The sequence below is a fragment of the Sminthopsis crassicaudata genome, chromosome 2 (genome assembly GCF_048593235.1).
Source record: "Sminthopsis crassicaudata isolate SCR6 chromosome 2, ASM4859323v1, whole genome shotgun sequence".
Lineage (NCBI taxonomy): Eukaryota > Metazoa > Chordata > Mammalia > Dasyuromorphia > Dasyuridae > Sminthopsis > Sminthopsis crassicaudata.
In genome coordinates, this window is record NC_133618.1 from 20,455,572 (window position 1) to 20,478,317 (window position 22,746).

Sequence of the window (22,746 nt, forward strand, 5' to 3'; positions counted from 1 at the left end):
TAGTGGTACAACTGACTTGTCTTAATTAGGATTTCTTTGATCAAAAATGATTTAGTGCACATCTTCATATTGTTAGAAATGTTTTTAATTTCTTCTTCTGAAAATTGTATGTTCATATCTTTAAACATTTGTTAATTGTAGAATGGCTTGAAATTTGAGTCAATTTTCTCTGGGTTTCTCAAATGAGGCCTTAATTAGAACTCATAAATGTAAAAATTTTTCCTCGTTTGAGAAGGCACACATGTCATTCTAAGCTTCCCTACTACCCTCACTACTAATTACCAAATTCAGCCTCAGAAATAGAGGATTACCAGAAAAAGTTTGTCCTGATCAGTGGGAGCAGGCCAAAGTAGGCAGAGAGGCAGAACCATATGCTAGCACACTGAGCAGAACAGGGAGTGGGTGGTCTCCAAGGGTGGAAAATTTGCAGGGAGGGCTGTACCAAATAACTCTGTAAAACCAAACCAAAACAAAATAGTGAAATGGAAAAAAAAAAGAAGTCCCATAGAGCAAAGCAACTCATTTAAAAACTCAATTGGACATATACAAAAAGAAGTTAAAAAAAAAAACTAAATGAAGAAAATAACTCATTAAAAATCAACTGAACAACTAGAAATGAATGATTCATTGAGACATCAAGAATCAGTCAAACAAAACCTAAAAGAAGGAAAAAAATAGCAAAAATGGGAAATATCTACTTGGAAAAACAACAGACCTGGAAAATAGTTCTAGGATAGATAATCTGAGCATTATTGGACTTCCTGAAAATTATATATATAAAAAAAGATCCTAGATACTATTTTACAGGAAATCATAAAAGAGAATTGCCTAGAGATAATAGAATTAGAAGGTAAAATAGTCATTGAAAGAATTCTCATTGAAAGATTACCGATTTCATCTTATTCAACTTATTTCTGAAAAAAAAATAAATAAATAAATAAATAAATAAATAAACAATGACCAGACCATCATTTCTTGAATTTCCTTGGGAGCTGGACTTGGAAAACTTCTTGGATGCCAAAGTCATTACCTCAACATAACTTCAAGCCTCCAGGGTTATCTGCTTTTGTATGGATCTATACTATACACTGGGTAGATGCAGCTCTAGAAGAGAAAGTGAGATTGGACACTCCTCAAAACTCACTTAAATGCAGCTCACTTGTATGACTTCCAGGATATTCATTGATTAGGAAGGACAAACACCCAAAACCAAATACAAACAACAACATTTATCCCTATTGATGTGAGCACATTGTTCTGTCAATGCAATTTCTCTTGTTTCTCTCATCTACTTGATGTTGAAATCTTGTTAGAAAATCTGTTGATAGAAAGGAAATCATTTAGGGTACACAAAAGATCTAAATCAAGAATTTTTAACCTTTTGGTTTTCTGTGACACATTTTTCAGTCTGTTAAAGTCTATGGAAATCATCTCAGAGCAATTATCTAAATCAATAAAATTATAAAAAAAAAAAGAAATTAAATTGAAACATAATAATTTTTACATTCTAATTCCTCTGGGCTCTGTTAAAAATACCTGATCTAAGAAGTACATCATGCCCATCTTGAAGCATTTCAAATTTAATCATGCATTCTCTAGTTTTCTACCCCAAACTGATTCATCAAAATTCATCTTTTAGAAGTCTTTCAGTGCCAGAGTCTGTTGGCCTCCAGGTTACAAGGACCTAAGTTGCAAAGTGTTAACCTTCAAGGAACAATCTATCCTTTGACTCAGCAAGTGATAACATCATAATAAACACAACTGACTCAAGAAGCCTGAGTTCACACCTCAGCTTGACACCTCAGCAACTCTTCACTTGGGTGGGGCCTAAGATTTTCAGTCTTTCAGAATGAGATCAGGAAGGTGTCAACTCAAAGCACTATATATATAGCCTGGCTGCAAGTGCAGCTTCATTCTGCTTACAGCCAAAGCTGTGGCTTTAGGTCTCCAAAGGATCGCCTAGGCTCCTCAAGCTGTTGGTTTCCCCAGCCTTGTCCCTCCAGTCAGGAAAGTCTCAAGCTAGTCTCTTCAAGCTGCTGCTTTCCCCAGCCTTGTCCCTCCAGTCAGGAAGGTCTCAACAAAAGGTACATATTTATTTTTCTTGGCTGCAGGTGCAACTCCATTCTGCTTGCCCAGCTGAGGTTGTAGCTTTAGCTGTCCACTGGTTACCACCGCCTCCTTTTTCCCTGCTGCTTTCCCCAACCTTCTAGATCCAGGTGCTCTCATCACTATCATGCCCTCTTCTCCCCTGAAAGTGGCTGTGGTGTGCTCTAGTAACCAGAACCGGAGCATGGAGGCTCACCATATCCTCAAACAAAGAGGATTCCAAGTCAGATCTATTGAAGAAGGAAATTCTGTAAGTCTACCTGGACCCACAGCACACCAGCCTATTGTTTATGATTACAAAATGACCTATCATCAGATGTACAATGATCTTTTTAAGAAGGACCAAGAGCTCTATACCAAGAATGGGGCTTTGAACATGTTGAAAAGAAAGAAGAAAAACAAACGCCGGCCAGAGAGCTTCCAAAACTGCAGGGATGAGTTTGATGTCATCTTTACCTGTGAAGAGAGAGTCTATGACAAGGTACTAGAACATTTATTTTCCAGAGATCAAGAGAGTCTGAGGCCAGTGCATGTCATTAATGTGGAAATTAAGGACAATGAAGAAGCCAGTCTAGGAGCCTTTCTCATCTGTGAGCTCTATCAGTGTATACAGCAGATGGAAGACTTGGAAACTGAGATAGATGAACTGTTACTGAAATTAGAGGACACAAGTGATAGGACTTGGCTCCATACACTCTGTTTTTACTGATGCCCAAATTCGCTTTTTTCTTCAGATTTGAAAAAAGTCTAGGTCTACTCAAGAAACCAGGATACCAGCCAGAAACCAGCCATTCCATGGGATTTATGTGAACATTCAGGACAAAGAGTTAAAAGCCATTGTAGGAGCCTGTCAGTGTATACACTGACAGTGTATACTGTCAGTGTATACACAGAAGATGTGAAAACCAAGACTCATGAAGTGTTACCAGAATTGGAGGAGGAAAGTAGGAACATTGTCCTCCACACAATCTGATTTTACTGAAGCTCAAATTGCTTTCCTTCTTACTTGAAAGAATCACATGTGTCAAATTTTTTGATGATTCTCTCCTTTTCCAGAAAAAGTTTCCAATATTCCTTTCCTTAGTACTTTTTATTCCCTTCATGTTGTTTGTTTTTATCATCTCACTTTTCTCTGGTATTGATTGTAATGTTTTTTTTTTTTTTCCTTTTAATAAGTATTTATTTTCTATTTTACAAACTTATTTGTTTCCTTAGCTGTGTCTTTTCTTAAAAAAAAAAAAAAAAAAAAAGTAATTTCCTGGAGTGAGGAAAGTCTTATAAGAAATAATTACTAGGTGCAAACTTGGAATCTGAAAAAAAAAAAAGAAACAAAACAAAACAAAACTATCGTACCATGCTGCCCTCTGCCATCAGCACATTTGGGTCAATTCTGGCTTTTTTTTTTTTTTTTTTTCCTGAGGCACATGTTGTTAGTGATGGAACCCAACTGTTGTTTCTTGGGTCTTTTCCTTTGTTTCAAGGGTCTTCTGTCTCTCAAGTTGAATAGGCTCAGTGGCACGCATCTGATTCCTTCTCCATCTGTACAGATACAAGCAAACCCTTTCCTCCAAGCAGTTGACCTATTTGGCCCCTTCTATTCACCACTTTATGTATCTCTCCAGTTCACCTGCCAATTATCTAAAGATTGTTGAGCTGCTCCCACTGGACACTACCCATTCTGTGGGTTATATGACCTGTCTGCTAGAGACTGCATATCTAACAAAAATAAATAAATAAATAAACAAACAAACAAACAAACAAATAAATAAATAAATAAATAAATAAATAAATAAATAAATAAATGAACAAACAAAAAAATAAATAAAAAATTAATCATGTATACAGCTAAATTTAAAAGTTCTCTAGGGTTATCTGTGGCTCCCCCTTTCTTTTGTAGTTTGTCTCTCTTTCTCCTCTTTACTATTGCCTGTCCTTGAAAATTTAAAATGTATGCCAGAAAATTTAAAATACTGGGCACAAAGATGATCAAAATGTTTATAAGTATATGCAGGTCCATTATCTGTTTTTCTTGTTTCTGGCACACCCATAATTGCAAAAGCTTGTATAATGAATTCCGTGATCACTCAGGCAGTCTCTTTGTCTGCTGGTATTGCAAAAGTAAATCCTGAAAAGGTGTCTATTACAATGTAGATAAAAGACAGAGCACCAAAAGATTTATAATGGGTCACATCCATTTGCCAAATTCATTGGGTCTTAAACAACGAGGGTTCTTCCCTAGAGAAAGTTTAGGAGTAGGGAAAGGAAGACAAACTGTACAGATTTTTGCTATGCTCCTAGCTTCCCCTTTGGTTATCCCAAATTGCAAATGTAAAACTTGAGCAGCCTGATGATGTTTAAAATGAGATTCTTAGGCTGCCTGAAATAAAGTAGTACTGGCTAATATGCTTAGAAGGCAATCTGCCTTTGAAATTCCATTAAAAAAATAGGACCTGGAAGTGCACTGTGACAATGGACATGCAAGATATAAATCTTACTTGGATGTTTTCTCACTTGCTCTTGAAGTTCCTTAAAGTACTGATATATATCTTGCCTTTAAAAATCCAACACCAATTAGGTAATAGTCGGTTTATCTTTATTGGAGACCTGAGTGTAAAATTTGAAGTTCTGGCCAATAAAATTTGCCACTCTGGGATGGTTTCACGGCATACATTAATTTGCGTATTGGTATAAATGGTGTATATATTATCAGGTCTTATCCCTGATAATTGCACTGATTACTTAATGGCTTCTAATAAAATTCTAGCCACAAGTATTGGTAAGGAATAAGGCTTTGTTCTGGTTGTTCTGGGATGTTCACCCACTCTATCACACTTTCTCCTTAATGAAGAACTGCTGGTGGGGGGGGCTCTTTTGTAGCAAACCCAATATTTCCAAGGGCTTTCAAGTTGTTTTCCTGGAGGAGAAAGATCTCACATGCCATCTCATCCAACTTATTTCTGAAAAGAAAAACAAATAAACAATGACCAGACCATCATTTCTTGAATTTCCTTGGGAGCTGGACTTGGAAAACTTCTTGGATGCCAAAGTCATTACCTCAACATAACTTCAAGCCTCCAGGGTTATCTGCTTTTGTATGGATCTATACTATACCACTGGGTAGATGCAGCTCTAGAAGAGAAAGTGAGATTGGACACTCCTCAAAACTCACTTAAATGCAGCTCACTTGTATGACTTCCAGGATATTCATTGATTAGGAAGGACAAACACCCAAAACCAAATACAAACAACAACATTTATCCCTATTGATGTGAGCACATTGTTCTGTCAATGCAATTTCTCTTGTTTCTCTCATCTACTTGATGTTGAAATCTTGTTAGAAAATCTGTTGATAGAAAGGAAATCATTTAGGGTACACAAAAGATCTAAATCAAGAATTTTTAACCTTTTGGTTTTCTGTGACACATTTTTCAGTCTGTTAAAGTCTATGGAAATCATCTCAGAGCAATTATCTAAATCAATAAAATTATAAAAAAAAAAAAGAAATTAAATTGAAACATAATAATTTTTACATTCTAATTCCTCTGGGCTCTGTTAAAAATACCTGATCTAAGAAGTACATCATGCCCATCTTGAAGCATTTCAAATTTAATCATGCATTCTCTAGTTTTCTACCCCAAACTGATTCATCAAAATTCATCTTTTAGAAGTCTTTCAGTGCCAGAGTCTGTTGGCCTCCAGGTTACAAGGACCTAAGTTGCAAAGTGTTAACCTTCAAGGAACAATCTATCCTTTGACTCAGCAAGTGATAACATCATAATAAACACAACTGACTCAAGAAGCCTGAGTTCACACCTCAGCTTGACACCTCAGCAACTCTTCACTTGGGTGGGGCCTAAGATTTTCAGTCTTTCAGAATGAGATCAGGAAGGTGTCAACTCAAAGCACTATATATATAGCCTGGCTGCAAGTGCAGCTTCATTCTGCTTACAGCCAAAGCTGTGGCTTTAGGTCTCCAAAGGATCGCCTAGGCTCCTCAAGCTGTTGGTTTCCCCAGCCTTGTCCCTCCAGTCAGGAAAGTCTCAAGCTAGTCTCTTCAAGCTGCTGCTTTCCCCAGCCTTGTCCCTCCAGTCAGGAAGGTCTCAACAAAAGGTACATATTTATTTTTCTTGGCTGCAGGTGCAACTCCATTCTGCTTGCCCAGCTGAGGTTGTAGCTTTAGCTGTCCACTGGTTACCACCGCCTCCTTTTTCCCTGCTGCTTTCCCCAACCTTCTAGATCCAGGTGCTCTCATCACTATCATGCCCTCTTCTCCCCTGAAAGTGGCTGTGGTGTGCTCTAGTAACCAGAACCGGAGCATGGAGGCTCACCATATCCTCAAAAAAAGAGGATTCCAAGTCAGATCTATTGAAGAAGGAAATTCTGTAAATCTACCTGGACCCACAGCACACCAGCCTATTGTTTATGATTACAAAATGACCTATCATCAGATGTACAATGATCTTTTTAAGAAGGACCAAGAGCTCTATACCAAGAATGGGGCTTTGAACATGTTGAAAAGAAAGAAGAAAAACAAACGCCGGCCTGAGAGCTTCCAAAACTGCAGGGATGAGTTTGATGTCATCTTTACCTGTGAAGAGAGAGTCTATGACAAGGTACTAGAACATTTATTTTCCAGAGATCAAGAGAGTCTGAGGCCAGTGCATGTCATTAATGTGGAAATTAAGGACAATGAAGAAGCCAGTCTAGGAGCCTTTCTCATCTGTGAGCTCTATCAGTGTATACAGCAGATGGAAGACTTGGAAACTGAGATAGATGAACTGTTACTGAAATTAGAGGACACAAGTGATAGGACTTGGCTCCATACACTCTGTTTTTACTGATGCCCAAACTCGCTTTTTTCTTCAGATTTGAAAAAAGTCTAGGTCTACTCAAGAAACCAGGATACCAGCCAGAAACCAGCCATTCCATGGGATTTATGTGAACATTCAGGACAAAGAGTTAAAAGCCATTGTAGGAGCCTGTCAGTGTATACCCTGACAGTGTATACTGTCAGTGTATACACAGAAGATGTGAAAACCAAGACACATGAAGTGTTACCAGAATTGGAGGAGGAAAGTAGGAACATTGTCCTCCACACAATCTGATTTTACTGAAGCTCAAATTGCTTTCCTTCTTACTTGAAAGAATCACATGTGTCAAATTTTTTGATGATTCTCTCCTTTTCCAGAAAAAGTTTCCAATATTCCTTTCCTTAGTACTTTTTATTCCCTTCATGTTGTTTGTTTTTATCATCTCACTTTTCTCTGCTATTGATTGTAATGTTTTTTTTTTCCTTTTAATAAGTATTTATTTTCTATTTTACAAACTTATTTGTTTCCTTAGCTGTGTCTTTTCTTAAAAAAAAAAAAAAAAAAAAAAAAAAAGTAATTTCCTGGAGTGAGGAAAGCCTTATAAGAAATAATTACTAGGTGCAAACTTGGAATCTGAAAAAAAAAAAAAGAAACAAAACAAAACAAAACTATCGTACCATGCTGCCCTCTGCCATCAGCACATTTGGGTCAATTCTGGCTTTTTTTTTTTTTTTTTTTCCTGAGGCACATGTTGTTAGTGATGGAACCCAACTGTTGTTTCTTGGGTCTTTTCCTTTGTTTCAAGGGTCTTCTGTCTCTCAATTTGAATAGGCTCAGTGGCACGCATCTGATTCCTTCTCCATCTGTACAGATACAAGCAAACCCTTTCCTCCAAGCAGTTGACCTATTTGGCCCCTTCTATTCACCACTTTATGTATCTCTCCAGTTCACCTGCCAATTATCTAAAGATTGTTGAGCTGCTCCCACTGGACACTACCCATTCTGTGGGTTATATGACCTGTCTGCTAGAGACTGCATATCTAACAAAAATAAATAAATAAACAAATAAATAAACAAACAAACAAACAAATAAATAAATAAATAAATAAACAAACAAAAAAATAAATAAAAAATTAATCATGTATACAGCTAAATTTAAAAGTTCTCTAGGGTTATCTGTGGCTCCCCCTTTCTTTTGTAGTTTGTCTCTCTTTCTCCTCTTTACTATTGCCTGTCCTTGAAAATTTAAAATGTATGCCAGAAAATTTAAAATACTGGGCACAAAGATGATCAAAATGTTTATAAGTATATGCAGGTCCATTATCTGTTTTTCTTGTTTCTGGCACACCCATAATTGCAAAAGCTTGTATAATGAATTCCGTGATCACTCAGGCAGTCTCTTTGTCTGCTGGTATTGCAAAAGTAAATCCTGAAAAGGTGTCTATTACAATGTAGATAAAAGACAGAGCACCAAAAGATTTATAATGGGTCACATCCATTTTCCAAATTCATTGGGTCTTAAACAACGAGGGTTCTTCCCTAGAGAAAGTGTAGGAGTAGGGAAAGGAAGACAAACTGTACAGTTTTTTGCTATGCTCCTAGCTTCCCCTTTGGTTATCCCAAATTGCAAATGTAAAACTTGAGCAGCCTGATGATGTTTAAAATGAGATTCTTAGGCTGCCTGAAATAAAGTAGTACTGGCTAATATGCTTAGAAGGCAATCTGCCTTTGAAATTCCATTAAAAAAATAGGACCTGGAAGTGCACTGTGACAATGGACATGCAAGATATAAATCTTACTTGGATGTTTTCTCACTTGCTCTTGAAGTTCCTTAAAGTACTGATATATATGTTGCCTTTAAAAATCCAACACCAATTAGGTAATAGTCGGTTTATCTTTATTGGAGACCTGAGTGTAAAATTTGAAGTTCTGGCCAATAAAATTTGCCACTCTGGGATGGTTTCACGGCATACATTAATTTGCGTATTGGTATAAATGGTGTATATATTATCAGGTCTTATCCCTGATAATTGCACTGATTACTTAATGGCTTCTAATAAAATTCCAGCCACAAGTATTGGTAAGGAATAAGGCTTTGTTCTGGTTGTTCTGGGATGTTCACCCACTCTATCACACTTTCTCCTTAATGAAGAACTGCTGGTGGGGGGGGCTCTTTTGTAGCAAACCCAATATTTCCAAGGGCTTTCAAGTTGTTTTCCTGGAGGAGAAAGATCTCACATGTCATCTCATCCAACTTATTTCTGAAAAGAAAAACAAATAAACAATGACCAGACCATCATTTCTTGAATTTCCTTGGGAGCTGGACTTGGAAAACTTCTTGGATGCCAAAGTCATTACCTCAACTTAACTTCAAGCCTCCAGGGTTATCTGCTTTTGTATGGATCTATACTATACCACTGGGTAGATGCAGCTCTAGAAGAGAAAGTGAGATTGGACACTCCTCAAAACTCACTTAAATGCAGCTCACTTGTATGACTTCCAGGATATTCATTGATTATGAAGGACAAACAACCAAAACCAAATACAAACAACAACATTTATCCCTATTGATGTGAGCACATTGTTCTGTCAATGCAATTTCTCTTGTTTCTCTCATCTACTTGATGTTGAAATCTTGTTAGAAAATCTGTTGATAGAAAGGAAATCATTTAGGGTACACAAAAGATCTAAATCAAGAATTTTTAACCTTTTGGTTTTCTGTGACACATTTTTCAGTCTGTTAAAGTCTATGGAAATCATCTCAGAGCAATTATCTAAATCAATAAAATTATAAAAAAAAAAGAAATTAAATTGAAACATAATAATTTTTACATTCTAATTCCTCTGGGCTCTGTTAAAAATACCTGATCTAAGAAGTACATCATGCCCATCTTGAAGCATTTCAAGTTTAATCATGCATTCTCTAGTTTTCTACCCCAAACTGATTCATCAAAATTCATCTTTTAGAAGTCTTTCAGTGCCAGAGTCTGTTGGCCTCCAGGTTACAAGGACCTAAGTTGCAAAGTGTTAACCTTCAAGGAACAATCTATCCTTTGACTCAGCAAGTGATAACATCATAATAAACACAACTGACTCAAGAAGCCTGAGTTCACACCTCAGCTTGACACCTCAGCAACTCTTCACTTGGGTGGGGCCTAAGATTTTCAGTCTTTCAGAATGAGATCAGGAAGGTGTCAACTCAAAGCACTATATATATAGCCTGGCTGCAAGTGCAGCTTCATTCTGCTTACAGCCAAAGCTGTGGCTTTAGGTCTCCAAAGGATCCCCTAGGCTCCTCAGCTGCTGCTTTCCCCAGCCTTGTCCCTCCAGTCAGGAAGGTCTCAACAAAAGGTACATATTTATTTTTCTTGGCTGCAGGTGCAACTCCATTCTGCTTGCCCAGCTGAGGTTGTAGCTTTAGCTGTCCACTGGTTACCACCGCCTCCTTTTTCCCTGCTGCTTTCCCCAACCTTCTAGATCCAGGTGCTCTCATCACTATCATGCCCTCTTCTCCCCTGAAAGTGGCTGTGGTGTGCTCTAGTAACCAGAACCGGAGCATGGAGGCTCACCATATCCTCAAAAAAAGAGGATTCCAAGTCAGATCTATTGAAGAAGGAAATTCTGTAAGTCTACCTGGACCCACAGCACACCAGCCTATTGTTTATGATTACAAAATGACCTATCATCAGATGTACAATGATCTTTTTAAGAAGGACCAAGAGCTCTATACCAAGAATGGGGCTTTGAACATGTTGAAAAGAAAGAAGAAAAACAAACGCCGGCCCGAGAGCTTCCAAAACTGCAGGGATGAGTTTGATGTCATCTTTACCTGTGAAGAGAGAGTCTATGACAAGGTACTAGAACATTTATTTTCCAGAGATCAAGAGAGTCTGAGGCCAGTGCATGTCATTAATGTGGAAATTAAGGACAATGAAGAAGCCAGTCTAGGAGCCTTTCTCATCTGTGAGCTCTATCAGTGTATACAGCAGATGGAAGACTTGGAAACTGAGATAGATGAACTGTTACTGAAATTAGAGGACACAAGTGATAGGACTTGGCTCCATACACTCTGTTTTTACTGATGCCCAAACTCGCTTTTTTCTTCAGATTTGAAAAAAGTCTAGGTCTACTCAAGAAACCAGGATACCAGCCAGAAACCAGCCATTCCATGGGATTTATGTGAACATTCAGGACAAAGAGTTAAAAGCCATTGTAGGAGCCTGTCAGTGTATACACTGACAGTGTATACTGTCAGTGTATACACAGAAGATGTGAAAACCAAGACACATGAAGTGTTACCAGAATTGGAGGAGGAAAGTAGGAACATTGTCCTCCACACAATCTGATTTTACTGAAGCTCAAATTGCTTTCCTTCTTACTTGAAAGAATCACATGTGTCAAATTTTTTGATGATTCTCTCCTTTTCCAGAAAAAGTTTCCAATATTCCTTTCCTTAGTACTTTTTATTCCCTTCATGTTGTTTGTTTTTATCATCTCACTTTTCTCTGCTATTGATTGTAATGTTTTTTTTTCCTTTTAATAAGTATTTATTTTCTATTTTACAAACTTATTTGTTTCCTTAGCTGTGTCTTTTCTTAAAAAAAAAAAAAAAAAAAAAAAAAAAAAGTAATTTCCTGGAGTGAGGAAAGCCTTATAAGAAATAATTACTAGGTGCAAACTTGGAATCTGAAAAAAAAAAAAAAGAAACAAAACAAAACAAAACTATCGTACCATGCTGCCCTCTGCCATCAGCACATTTGGGTCAATTCTGGCTTTTTTTTTTTTTTTTTTTCCTGAGGCACATGTTGTTAGTGATGGAACCCAACTGTTGTTTCTTGGGTCTTTTCCTTTGTTTCAAGGGTCTTCTGTCTCTCAATTTGAATAGGCTCAGTGGCACGCATCTGATTCCTTCTCCATCTGTACAGATACAAGCAAACCCTTTCCTCCAAGCAGTTGACCTATTTGGCCCCTTCTATTCACCACTTTATGTATCTCTCCAGTTCACCTGCCAATTATCTAAAGATTGTTGAGCTGCTCCCACTGGACACTACCCATTCTGTGGGTTATATGACCTGTCTGCTAGAGACTGCATATCTAACAAAAATAAATAAATAAACAAATAAATAAACAAACAAACAAATAAATAAATAAATAAATAAACAAACAAACAAAAAAATAAATAAAAAATTAATCATGTATACAGCTAAATTTAAAAGTTCTCTAGGGTTATCTGTGGCTCCCCCTGTCTTTTGTAGTTTGTCTCTCTTTCTCCTCTTTACTATTGCCTGTCCTTGAAAATTTAAAATGTATGCCAGAAAATTTAAAATACTGGGCACAAAGATGATCAAAATGTTTATAAGTATATGCAGGTCCATTATCTGTTTTTCTTGTTTCTGGCACACCCATAATTGCAAAAGCTTGTATAATGAATTCCGTGATCACTCAGGCAGTCTCTTTGTCTGCTGGTATTGCAAAAGTAAATCCTGAAAAGGTGTCTATTACAATGTAGATAAAAGACAGAGCACCAAAAGATTTATAATGGGTCACATCCATTTGCCAAATTCATTGGGTCTTAAACAACGAGGGTTCTTCCCTAGAGAAAGTGTAGGAGTAGGGAAAGGAAGACAAACTGTACAGTTTTTTGCTATGCTCCTAGCTTCCCCTTTGGTTATCCCAAATTGCAAATGTAAAACTTGAGCAGCCTGATGATGTTTAAAATGAGATTCTTAGGCTGCCTGAAATAAAGTAGTACTGGCTAATATGCTTAGAAGGCAATCTGCCTTTGAAATTCCATTAAAAAAATAGGACCTGGAAGTGCACTGTGACAATGGACATGCAAGATATAAATCTTACTTGGATGTTTTCTCACTTGCTCTTGAAGTTCCTTAAAGTACTGATATATATCTTGCCTTTAAAAATCCAACACCAATTAGGTAATAGTCGGTTTATCTTTATTGGAGACCTGAGTGTAAAATTTGAAGTTCTGGCCAATAAAATTTGCCACTCTGGGATGGTTTCACGGCATACATTAATTTGCGTATTGGTATAAATGGTGTATATATTATCAGGTCTTATCCCTGATAATTGCACTGATTACTTAATGGCTTCTAATAAAATTCCAGCCACAAGTATTGGTAAGGAATAAGGCTTTGTTCTGGTTGTTCTGGGATGTTCACCCACTCTATCACACTTTCTCCTTAATGAAGAACTGCTGGTGGGGGGGGCTCTTTTGTAGCAAACCCAATATTTCCAAGGGCTTTCAAGTTGTTTTCCTGGAGGAGAAAGATCTCACATGTCATCTCATCCAACTTATTTCTGAAAAGAAAAACAAATAAACAATGACCAGACCATCATTTCTTGAATTTCCTTGGGAGCTGGACTTGGAAAACTTCTTGGATGCCAAAGTCATTACCTCAACTTAACTTCAAGCCTCCAGGGTTATCTGCTTTTGTATGGATCTATACTATACCACTGGGTAGATGCAGCTCTAGAAGAGAAAGTGAGATTGGACACTCCTCAAAACTCACTTAAATGCAGCTCACTTGTATGACTTCCAGGATATTCATTGATTATGAAGGACAAACAACCAAAACCAAATACAAACAACAACATTTATCCCTATTGATGTGAGCACATTGTTCTGTCAATGCAATTTCTCTTGTTTCTCTCATCTACTTGATGTTGAAATCTTGTTAGAAAATCTGTTGATAGAAAGGAAATCATTTAGGGTACACAAAAGATCTAAATCAAGAATTTTTAACCTTTTGGTTTTCTGTGACACATTTTTCAGTCTGTTAAAGTCTATGGAAATCATCTCAGAGCAATTATCTAAATCAATAAAATTATAAAAAAAAAAGAAATTAAATTGAAACATAATAATTTTTACATTCTAATTCCTCTGGGCTCTGTTAAAAATACCTGATCTAAGAAGTACATCATGCCCATCTTGAAGCATTTCAAGTTTAATCATGCATTCTCTAGTTTTCTACCCCAAACTGATTCATCAAAATTCATCTTTTAGAAGTCTTTCAGTGCCAGAGTCTGTTGGCCTCCAGGTTACAAGGACCTAAGTTGCAAAGTGTTAACCTTCAAGGAACAATCTATCCTTTGACTCAGCAAGTGATAACATCATAATAAACACAACTGACTCAAGAAGCCTGAGTTCACACCTCAGCTTGACACCTCAGCAACTCTTCACTTGGGTGGGGCCTAAGATTTTCAGTCTTTCAGAATGAGATCAGGAAGGTGTCAACTCAAAGCACTATATATATAGCCTGGCTGCAAGTGCAGCTTCATTCTGCTTACAGCCAAAGCTGTGGCTTTAGGTCTCCAAAGGATCCCCTAGGCTCCTCAGCTGCTGCTTTCCCCAGCCTTGTCCCTCCAGTCAGGAAGGTCTCAACAAAAGGTACATATTTATTTTTCTTGGCTGCAGGTGCAACTCCATTCTGCTTGCCCAGCTGAGGTTGTAGCTTTAGCTGTCCACTGGTTACCACCGCCTCCTTTTTCCCTGCTGCTTTCCCCAACCTTCTAGATCCAGGTGCTCTCATCACTATCATGCCCTCTTCTCCCCTGAAAGTGGCTGTGGTGTGCTCTAGTAACCAGAACCGGAGCATGGAGGCTCACCATATCCTCAAAAAAAGAGGATTCCAAGTCAGATCTATTGAAGAAGGAAATTCTGTAAGTCTACCTGGACCCACAGCACACCAGCCTATTGTTTATGATTACAAAATGACCTATCATCAGATGTACAATGATCTTTTTAAGAAGGACCAAGAGCTCTATACCAAGAATGGGGCTTTGAACATGTTGAAAAGAAAGAAGAAAAACAAACGCCGGCCCGAGAGCTTCCAAAACTGCAGGGATGAGTTTGATGTCATCTTTACCTGTGAAGAGAGAGTCTATGACAAGGTACTAGAACATTTATTTTCCAGAGATCAAGAGAGTCTGAGGCCAGTGCATGTCATTAATGTGGAAATTAAGGACAATGAAGAAGCCAGTCTAGGAGCCTTTCTCATCTGTGAGCTCTATCAGTGTATACAGCAGATGGAAGACTTGGAAACTGAGATAGATGAACTGTTACTGAAATTAGAGGACACAAGTGATAGGACTTGGCTCCATACACTCTGTTTTTACTGATGCCCAAACTCGCTTTTTTCTTCAGATTTGAAAAAAGTCTAGGTCTACTCAAGAAACCAGGATACCAGCCAGAAACCAGCCATTCCATGGGATTTATGTGAACATTCAGGACAAAGAGTTAAAAGCCATTGTAGGAGCCTGTCAGTGTATACACTGACAGTGTATACTGTCAGTGTATACACAGAAGATGTGAAAACCAAGACACATGAAGTGTTACCAGAATTGGAGGAGGAAAGTAGGAACATTGTCCTCCACACAATCTGATTTTACTGAAGCTCAAATTGCTTTCCTTCTTACTTGAAAGAATCACATGTGTCAAATTTTTTGATGATTCTCTCCTTTTCCAGAAAAAGTTTCCAATATTCCTTTCCTTAGTACTTTTTATTCCCTTCATGTTGTTTGTTTTTATCATCTCACTTTTCTCTGCTATTGATTGTAATGTTTTTTTTTCCTTTTAATAAGTATTTATTTTCTATTTTACAAACTTATTTGTTTCCTTAGCTGTGTCTTTTCTTAAAAAAAAAAAAAAAAAAAAAAAAAAAAGTAATTTCCTGGAGTGAGGAAAGCCTTATAAGAAATAATTACTAGGTGCAAACTTGGAATCTGAAAAAAAAAAAAAAGAAACCAAACAAAACAAAACTATCGTACCATGCTGCCCTCTGCCATCAGCACATTTGGGTCAATTCTGGCTTTTTTTTTTTTTTTTTTTCCTGAGGCACATGTTGTTAGTGATGGAACCCAACTGTTGTTTCTTGGGTCTTTTCCTTTGTTTCAAGGGTCTTCTGTCTCTCAATTTGAATAGGCTCAGTGGCACGCATCTGATTCCTTCTCCATCTGTACAGATACAAGCAAACCCTTTCCTCCAAGCAGTTGACCTATTTGGCCCCTTCTATTCACCACTTTATGTATCTCTCCAGTTCACCTGCCAATTATCTAAAGATTGTTGAGCTGCTCCCACTGGACACTACCCATTCTGTGGGTTATATGACCTGTCTGCTAGAGACTGCATATCTAACAAAAATAAATAAATAAACAAATAAATAAACAAACAAACAAATAAATAAATAAATAAATAAACAAACAAACAAAAAAATAAATAAAAAATTAATCATGTATACAGCTAAATTTAAAAGTTCTCTAGGGTTATCTGTGGCTCCCCCTGTCTTTTGTAGTTTGTCTCTCTTTCTCCTCTTTACTATTGCCTGTCCTTGAAAATTTAAAATGTATGCCAGAAAATTTAAAATACTGGGCACAAAGATGATCAAAATGTTTATAAGTATATGCAGGTCCATTATCTGTTTTTCTTGTTTCTGGCACACCCATAATTGCAAAAGCTTGTATAATGAATTCCGTGATCACTCAGGCAGTCTCTTTGTCTGCTGGTATTGCAAAAGTAAATCCTGAAAAGGTGTCTATTACAATGTAGATAAAAGACAGAGCACCAAAAGATTTATAATGGGTCACATCCATTTGCCAAATTCATTGGGTCTTAAACAACGAGGGTTCTTCCCTAGAGAAAGTGTAGGAGTAGGGAAAGGAAGACAAACTGTACAGTTTTTTGCTATGCTCCTAGCTTCCCCTTTGGTTATCCCAAATTGGAAATGTAAAACTTGAGCAGCCTGATGATGTTTAAAATGAGATTCTTAGGCTGCCTGAAATAAAGTAGTACTGGCTAATATGCTTAGAAGGCAATCTGCCTTTGAAATTCCATTAAAAAAATAGGACCTGGAAGTGCACTGTGACAATGGACATGCAAGATATAAATCTTACTTGGATGTTTTCTCACTTGCTCTTGAAGTTCCTTAAAGTACTGATATATATCTTGCCTTTAAAAATCCAACACCAATTAGGTAATAGTCGGTTTATCTTTATTGGAGACCTGAGTGTAAAATTTGAAGTTCTGGCCAATAAAATTTGCCACTCTGGGATGGTTTCACGGCATACATTAATTTGCGTATTGGTATAAATGGTGTATATATTATCAGGTCTTATCCCTGATAATTGCACTGATTACTTAATGGCTTCTAATAAAATTCTAGCCACAAGTATTGGTAAGGAATAAGGCTTTGTTCTGGTTGTTCTGGGATGTTCACCCACTCTATCACACTTTCTCCTTAATGAAGAACTGCTGGTGGGGGGGGCTCTTTTGTAGCAAACCCAATATTTCCAAGGGCTTTCAAGTTGTTTTCCTGGAGGAGAAAGATCTCACATGCCATCTCATCCAACTTATTTCTGAAAAGAAAAACAAATAAACAATGACCAGACCATCATTTCTTGAATTTCCTTGGGAGCTGGACTTGGAAAACTTCTTGGATGCCAAAGTCATTACCTCAACATAACTTCAAGCCTCCAGGGTTATCTGCTTTTGTATGGATCTATACTATACCACTGGGTAGATGCAGCTCTAGAAGAGAAAGTGAGATTGGACACTCCTCAAAACTCACTTAAATGCAGCTCACTTGTATGACTTCCAGGATATTCATTGATTAGGAAGGACAAACACCCAAAACCAAATACAAACAACAACATTTATCCCTATTGATGTGAGCACATTGTTCTGTCAATGCAATTTCTCTTGTTTCTCTCATCTACTTGATGTTGAAATCTTGTTAGAAAATCTGTTGATAGAAAGGAAATCATTTAGGGTACACAAAAGATCTAAATCAAGAATTTTTAACCTTTTGGTTTTCTGTGACACATTTTTCAGTCTGTTAAAGTCTATGGAAATCATCTCAGAGCAATTATCTAAATCAATAAAATTATAAAAAAAAAAGAAATTAAATTGAAACATAATAATTTTTACATTCTAATTCCTCTGGGCTCTGTTAAAAATACCTGATCTAAGAAGTACATCATGCCCATCTTGAAGCATTTCAAGTTTAATCATGCATTCTCTAGTTTTCTACCCCAAACTGATTCATCAAAATTCATCTTTTAGAAGTCTTTCAGTGCCAGAGTCTGTTGGCCTCCAGGTTACAAGGACCTAAGTTGCAAAGTGTTAACCTTCAAGGAACAATCTATCCTTTGACTCAGCAAGTGATAACATCATAATAAACACAACTGACTCAAGAAGCCTGAGTTCACACCTCAGCTTGACACCTCAGCAACTCTTCACTTGGGTGGGGCCTAAGATTTTCAGTCTTTCAGAATGAGATCAGGAAGGTGTCAACTCAAAGCACTATATATATAGCCTGGCTGCAAGTGCAGCTTCATTCTGCTTACAGCCAAAGCTGTGGCTTTAGGTCTCCAAAGGATCCCCTAGGCTCCTCAGCTGCTGCTTTCCCCAGCCTTGTCCCTCCAGTCAGGAAAGTCTCAAGCTAGTCTCTTCAAGCTGCTGCTTTCCCCAGCCTTGTCCCTCCAGTCAGGAAGGTCTCAACAAAAGGTACATATTTATTTTTCTTGGCTGCAGGTACAACTCCATTCTGCTTGCCCAGCTGAGGTTGTAGCTTTAGCTGTCCACTGGTTACCACCGCCTCCTTTTTCCCTGCTGCTTTCCCCAACCTTCTAGATCCAGGTGCTCTCATCACTATCATGCCCTCTTCTCCCCTGAAAGTGGCTGTGGTGTGCTCTAGTAACCAGAACCGGAGCATGGAGGCTCACCATATCCTCAAACAAAGAGGATTCCAAGTCAGATCTATTGAAGAAGGAAATTCTGTAAGTCTACCTGGACCCACAGCACACCAGCCTATTGTTTATGATTACAAAATGACCTATCATCAGATGTACAATGATCTTTTTAAGAAGGACCAAGAGCTCTATACCAAGAATGGGGCTTTGAACATGTTGAAAAGAAAGAAGAAAAACAAACGCCGGCCCGAGAGCTTCCAAAACTGCAGGGATGAGTTTGATGTCATCTTTACCTGTGAAGAGAGAGTCTATGACAAGGTACTAGAACATTTATTTTCCAGAGATCAAGAGAGTCTGAGGCCAGTGCATGTCATTAATGTGGAAATTAAGGACAATGAAGAAGCCAGTCTAGGAGCCTTTCTCATCTGTGAGCTCTATCAGTGTATACAGCAGATGGAAGACTTGGAAACTGAGATAGATGAACTGTTACTGAAATTAGAGGACACAAGTGATAGGACTTGGCTCCATACACTCTGTTTTTACTGATGCCCAAACTCGCTTTTTTCTTCAGATTTGAAAAAAGTCTAGGTCTACTCAAGAAACCAGGATACCAGCCAGAAACCAGCCATTCCATGGGATTTATGTGAACATTCAGGACAAAGAGTTAAAAGCCATTGTAGGAGCCTGTCAGTGTATACACTGACAGTGTGTACTGTCAGTGTATACACAGAAGATGTGAAAACCAAGACTCATGGAGTGTTACCAGAATTGGAGGAGGAAAGTAGGAACATTGTCCTCCACACAATCTGATTTTACTGAAGCTCAAATTGCTTTCCTTCTTACTTGAAAGAATCACGTGTCAAATTTTTTGATGATTCTCTCCTTTTCCAGAAAAAGTTTCCAATATTCCTTTCCTTAGTACTTTTTATTCCCTTCATGTTGTTTGTTTTTATCATCTCACTTTTCTCTGGTATTGATTGTAATGTTTTTTTTTTCCTTTTAATAAGTATTTATTTTCTATTTTACAAACTTATTTGTTTCCTTAGCTGTGTCTTTTCTTAAAAAAAAAAAAAAAAAAAAAAGTAATTTCCTGGAGTGAGGAAAGTCTTATAAGAAATAATTACTAGGTGCAAACTTGGAATCTGAAAAAAAAAAAAAAGAAACAAAACAAAACAAAACTATCGTACCATGCTGCCCTCTGCCATCAGCACATTTGGGTCAATTCTGGCTTTTTTTTTTTTTTTTTTCCTGAGGCACATGTTGTTAGTGATGGAACCCAACTGTTGTTTCTTGGGTCTTTTCCTTTGTTTCAAGGGTCTTCTGTCTCTCAAGTTGAATAGGCTCAGTGGCACGCATCTGATTCCTTCTCCATCTGTACAGATACAAGCAAACCCTTTCCTCCAAGCAGTTGACCTATTTGGCCCCTTCTATTCACCACTTTATGTATCTCTCCAGTTCACCTGCCAATTATCTAAAGATTGTTGAGCTGCTCCCACTGGACACTACCCATTCTGTGGGTTATATGACCTGTCTGCTAGAGACTGCACATCTAACAAAAATAAATAAATAAATAAACAAACAAACAAACAAATAAATAAATAAATAAATAAATAAGTAAACAAACAAAAAAATAAATAAAAAATTAATCATGTATACAGCTAAATTTAAAAGTTCTCTAGGGTTATCTGTGGCTCCCCCTGTCTTTTGTAGTTTGTCTCTCTTTCTCCTCTTTACTATTGCCTGTCCTTGAAAATTTAAAATGTATGCCAGAAAATTTAAAATACTGGGCACAAAGATGATCAAAATGTTTATAAGTATATGCAGGTCCATTATCTGTTTTTCTTGTTTCTGGCACACCCATAATTGCAAAAGCTTGTATAATGAATTCCGTGATCACTCAGGCAGTCTCTTTGTCTGCTGGTATTGCAAAAGTAAATCCTGAAAAGGTGTCTATTACAATGTAGATAAAAGACAGAGCACCAAAAGATTTATAATGGGTCACATCCATTTGCCAAATTCATTGGGTCTTAAACAACGAGGGTTCTTCCCTAGAGAAAGTGTAGGAGTAGGGAAAGGAAGACAAACTGTACAGTTTTTTGCTATGCTCCTAGCTTCCCCTTTGGTTATCCCAAATTGGAAATGTAAAACTTGAGCAGCCTGATGATGTTTAAAATGAGATTCTTAGGCTGCCTGAAATAAAGTAGTACTGGCTAATATGCTTAGAAGGCAATCTGCCTTTGAAATTCCATTAAAAAAATAGGACCTGGAAGTGCACTGTGACAATGGACATGCAAGATATAAATCTTACTTGGATGTTTTCTCACTTGCTCTTGAAGTTCCTTAAAGTACTGATATATATCTTGCCTTTAAAAATCCAACACCAATTAGGTAATAGTCGGTTTATCTTTATTGGAGACCTGAGTGTAAAATTTGAAGTTCTGGCCAATAAAATTTGCCACTCTGGGATGGTTTCACGGCATACATTAATTTGCGTATTGGTATAAATGGTGTATATATTATCAGGTCTTATCCCTGATAATTGCACTGATTACTTAATGGCTTCTAATAAAATTCTAGCCACAAGTATTGGTAAGGAATAAGGCTTTGTTCTGGTTGTTCTGGGATGTTCACCCACTCTATCACACTTTCTCCTTAATGAAGAACTGCTGGTGGGGGGGGCTCTTTTGTAGCAAACCCAATATTTCCAAGGGCTTTCAAGTTGTTTTCCTGGAGGAGAAAGATCTCACATGCCATCTCATCCAACTTATTTCTGAAAAGAAAAACAAATAAACAATGACCAGACCATCATTTCTTGAATTTCCTTGGGAGCTGGACTTGGAAAACTTCTTGGATGCCAAAGTCATTACCTCAACATAACTTCAAGCCTCCAGGGTTATCTGCTTTTGTATGGATCTATACTATACCACTGGGTAGATGCAGCTCTAGAAGAGAAAGTGAGATTGGACACTCCTCAAAACTCACTTAAATGCAGCTCACTTGTATGACTTCCAGGATATTCATTGATTAGGAAGGACAAACACCCAAAACCAAATACAAACAACAACATTTATCCCTATTGATGTGAGCACATTGTTCTGTCAATGCAATTTCTCTTGTTTCTCTCATCTACTTGATGTTGAAATCTTGTTAGAAAATCTGTTGATAGAAAGGAAATCATTTAGGGTACACAAAAGATCTAAATCAAGAATTTTTAACCTTTTGGTTTTCTGTGACACATTTTTCAGTCTGTTAAAGTCTATGGAAATCATCTCAGAGCAATTATCTAAATCAATAAAATTATAAAAAAAAAAGAAATTAAATTGAAACATAATAATTTTTACATTCTAATTCCTCTGGGCTCTGTTAAAAATACCTGATCTAAGAAGTACATCATGCCCATCTTGAAGCATTTCAAGTTTAATCATGCATTCTCTAGTTTTCTACCCCAAACTGATTCATCAAAATTCATCTTTTAGAAGTCTTTCAGTGCCAGAGTCTGTTGGCCTCCAGGTTACAAGGACCTAAGTTGCAAAGTGTTAACCTTCAAGGAACAATCTATCCTTTGACTCAGCAAGTGATAACATCATAATAAACACAACTGACTCAAGAAGCCTGAGTTCACACCTCAGCTTGACACCTCAGCAACTCTTCACTTGGGTGGGGCCTAAGATTTTCAGTCTTTCAGAATGAGATCAGGAAGGTGTCAACTCAAAGCACTATATATATAGCCTGGCTGCAAGTGCAGCTTCATTCTGCTTACAGCCAAAGCTGTGGCTTTAGGTCTCCAAAGGATCCCCTAGGCTCCTCAGCTGTTGGTTTCCCCAGCCTTGTCCCTCCAGTCAGGAAAGTCTCAAGCTAGTCTCTTCAAGCTGCTGCTTTCCCCAGCCTTGTCCCTCCAGTCAGGAAGGTCTCAACAAAAGGTACATATTTATTTTTCTTGGCTGCAGGTACAACTCCATTCTGCTTGCCCAGCTGAGGTTGTAGCTTTAGCTGTCCACTGGTTACCACCGCCTCCTTTTTCCCTGCTGCTTTCCCCAACCTTCTAGATCCAGGTGCTCTCATCACTATCATGCCCTCTTCTCCCCTGAAAGTGGCTGTGGTGTGCTCTAGTAACCAGAACCGGAGC

General features: G+C 37.6%; 5 pseudogenes; all 5 read left to right on the plus strand.

The window, feature by feature from the left end:
* Window positions 1-2,290: 2,290 nt before the first annotated feature.
* On the plus strand, window positions 2,291-2,815 carry LOC141552585 (RNA polymerase II subunit A C-terminal domain phosphatase SSU72 pseudogene; annotated as a pseudogene).
* Window positions 2,816-6,365: 3,550 nt separating this feature from the next.
* Window positions 6,366-6,947, plus strand: LOC141553124 (RNA polymerase II subunit A C-terminal domain phosphatase SSU72 pseudogene; annotated as a pseudogene).
* Window positions 6,948-10,417: 3,470 nt separating this feature from the next.
* Window positions 10,418-10,999, plus strand: LOC141553126 (RNA polymerase II subunit A C-terminal domain phosphatase SSU72 pseudogene; annotated as a pseudogene).
* A 3,472-nt stretch (window positions 11,000-14,471) lies between these two features.
* On the plus strand, window positions 14,472-15,053 carry LOC141553127 (RNA polymerase II subunit A C-terminal domain phosphatase SSU72 pseudogene; annotated as a pseudogene).
* A 3,588-nt stretch (window positions 15,054-18,641) lies between these two features.
* On the plus strand, window positions 18,642-19,166 carry LOC141552587 (RNA polymerase II subunit A C-terminal domain phosphatase SSU72 pseudogene; annotated as a pseudogene).
* Window positions 19,167-22,746: the final 3,580 nt, after the last annotated feature.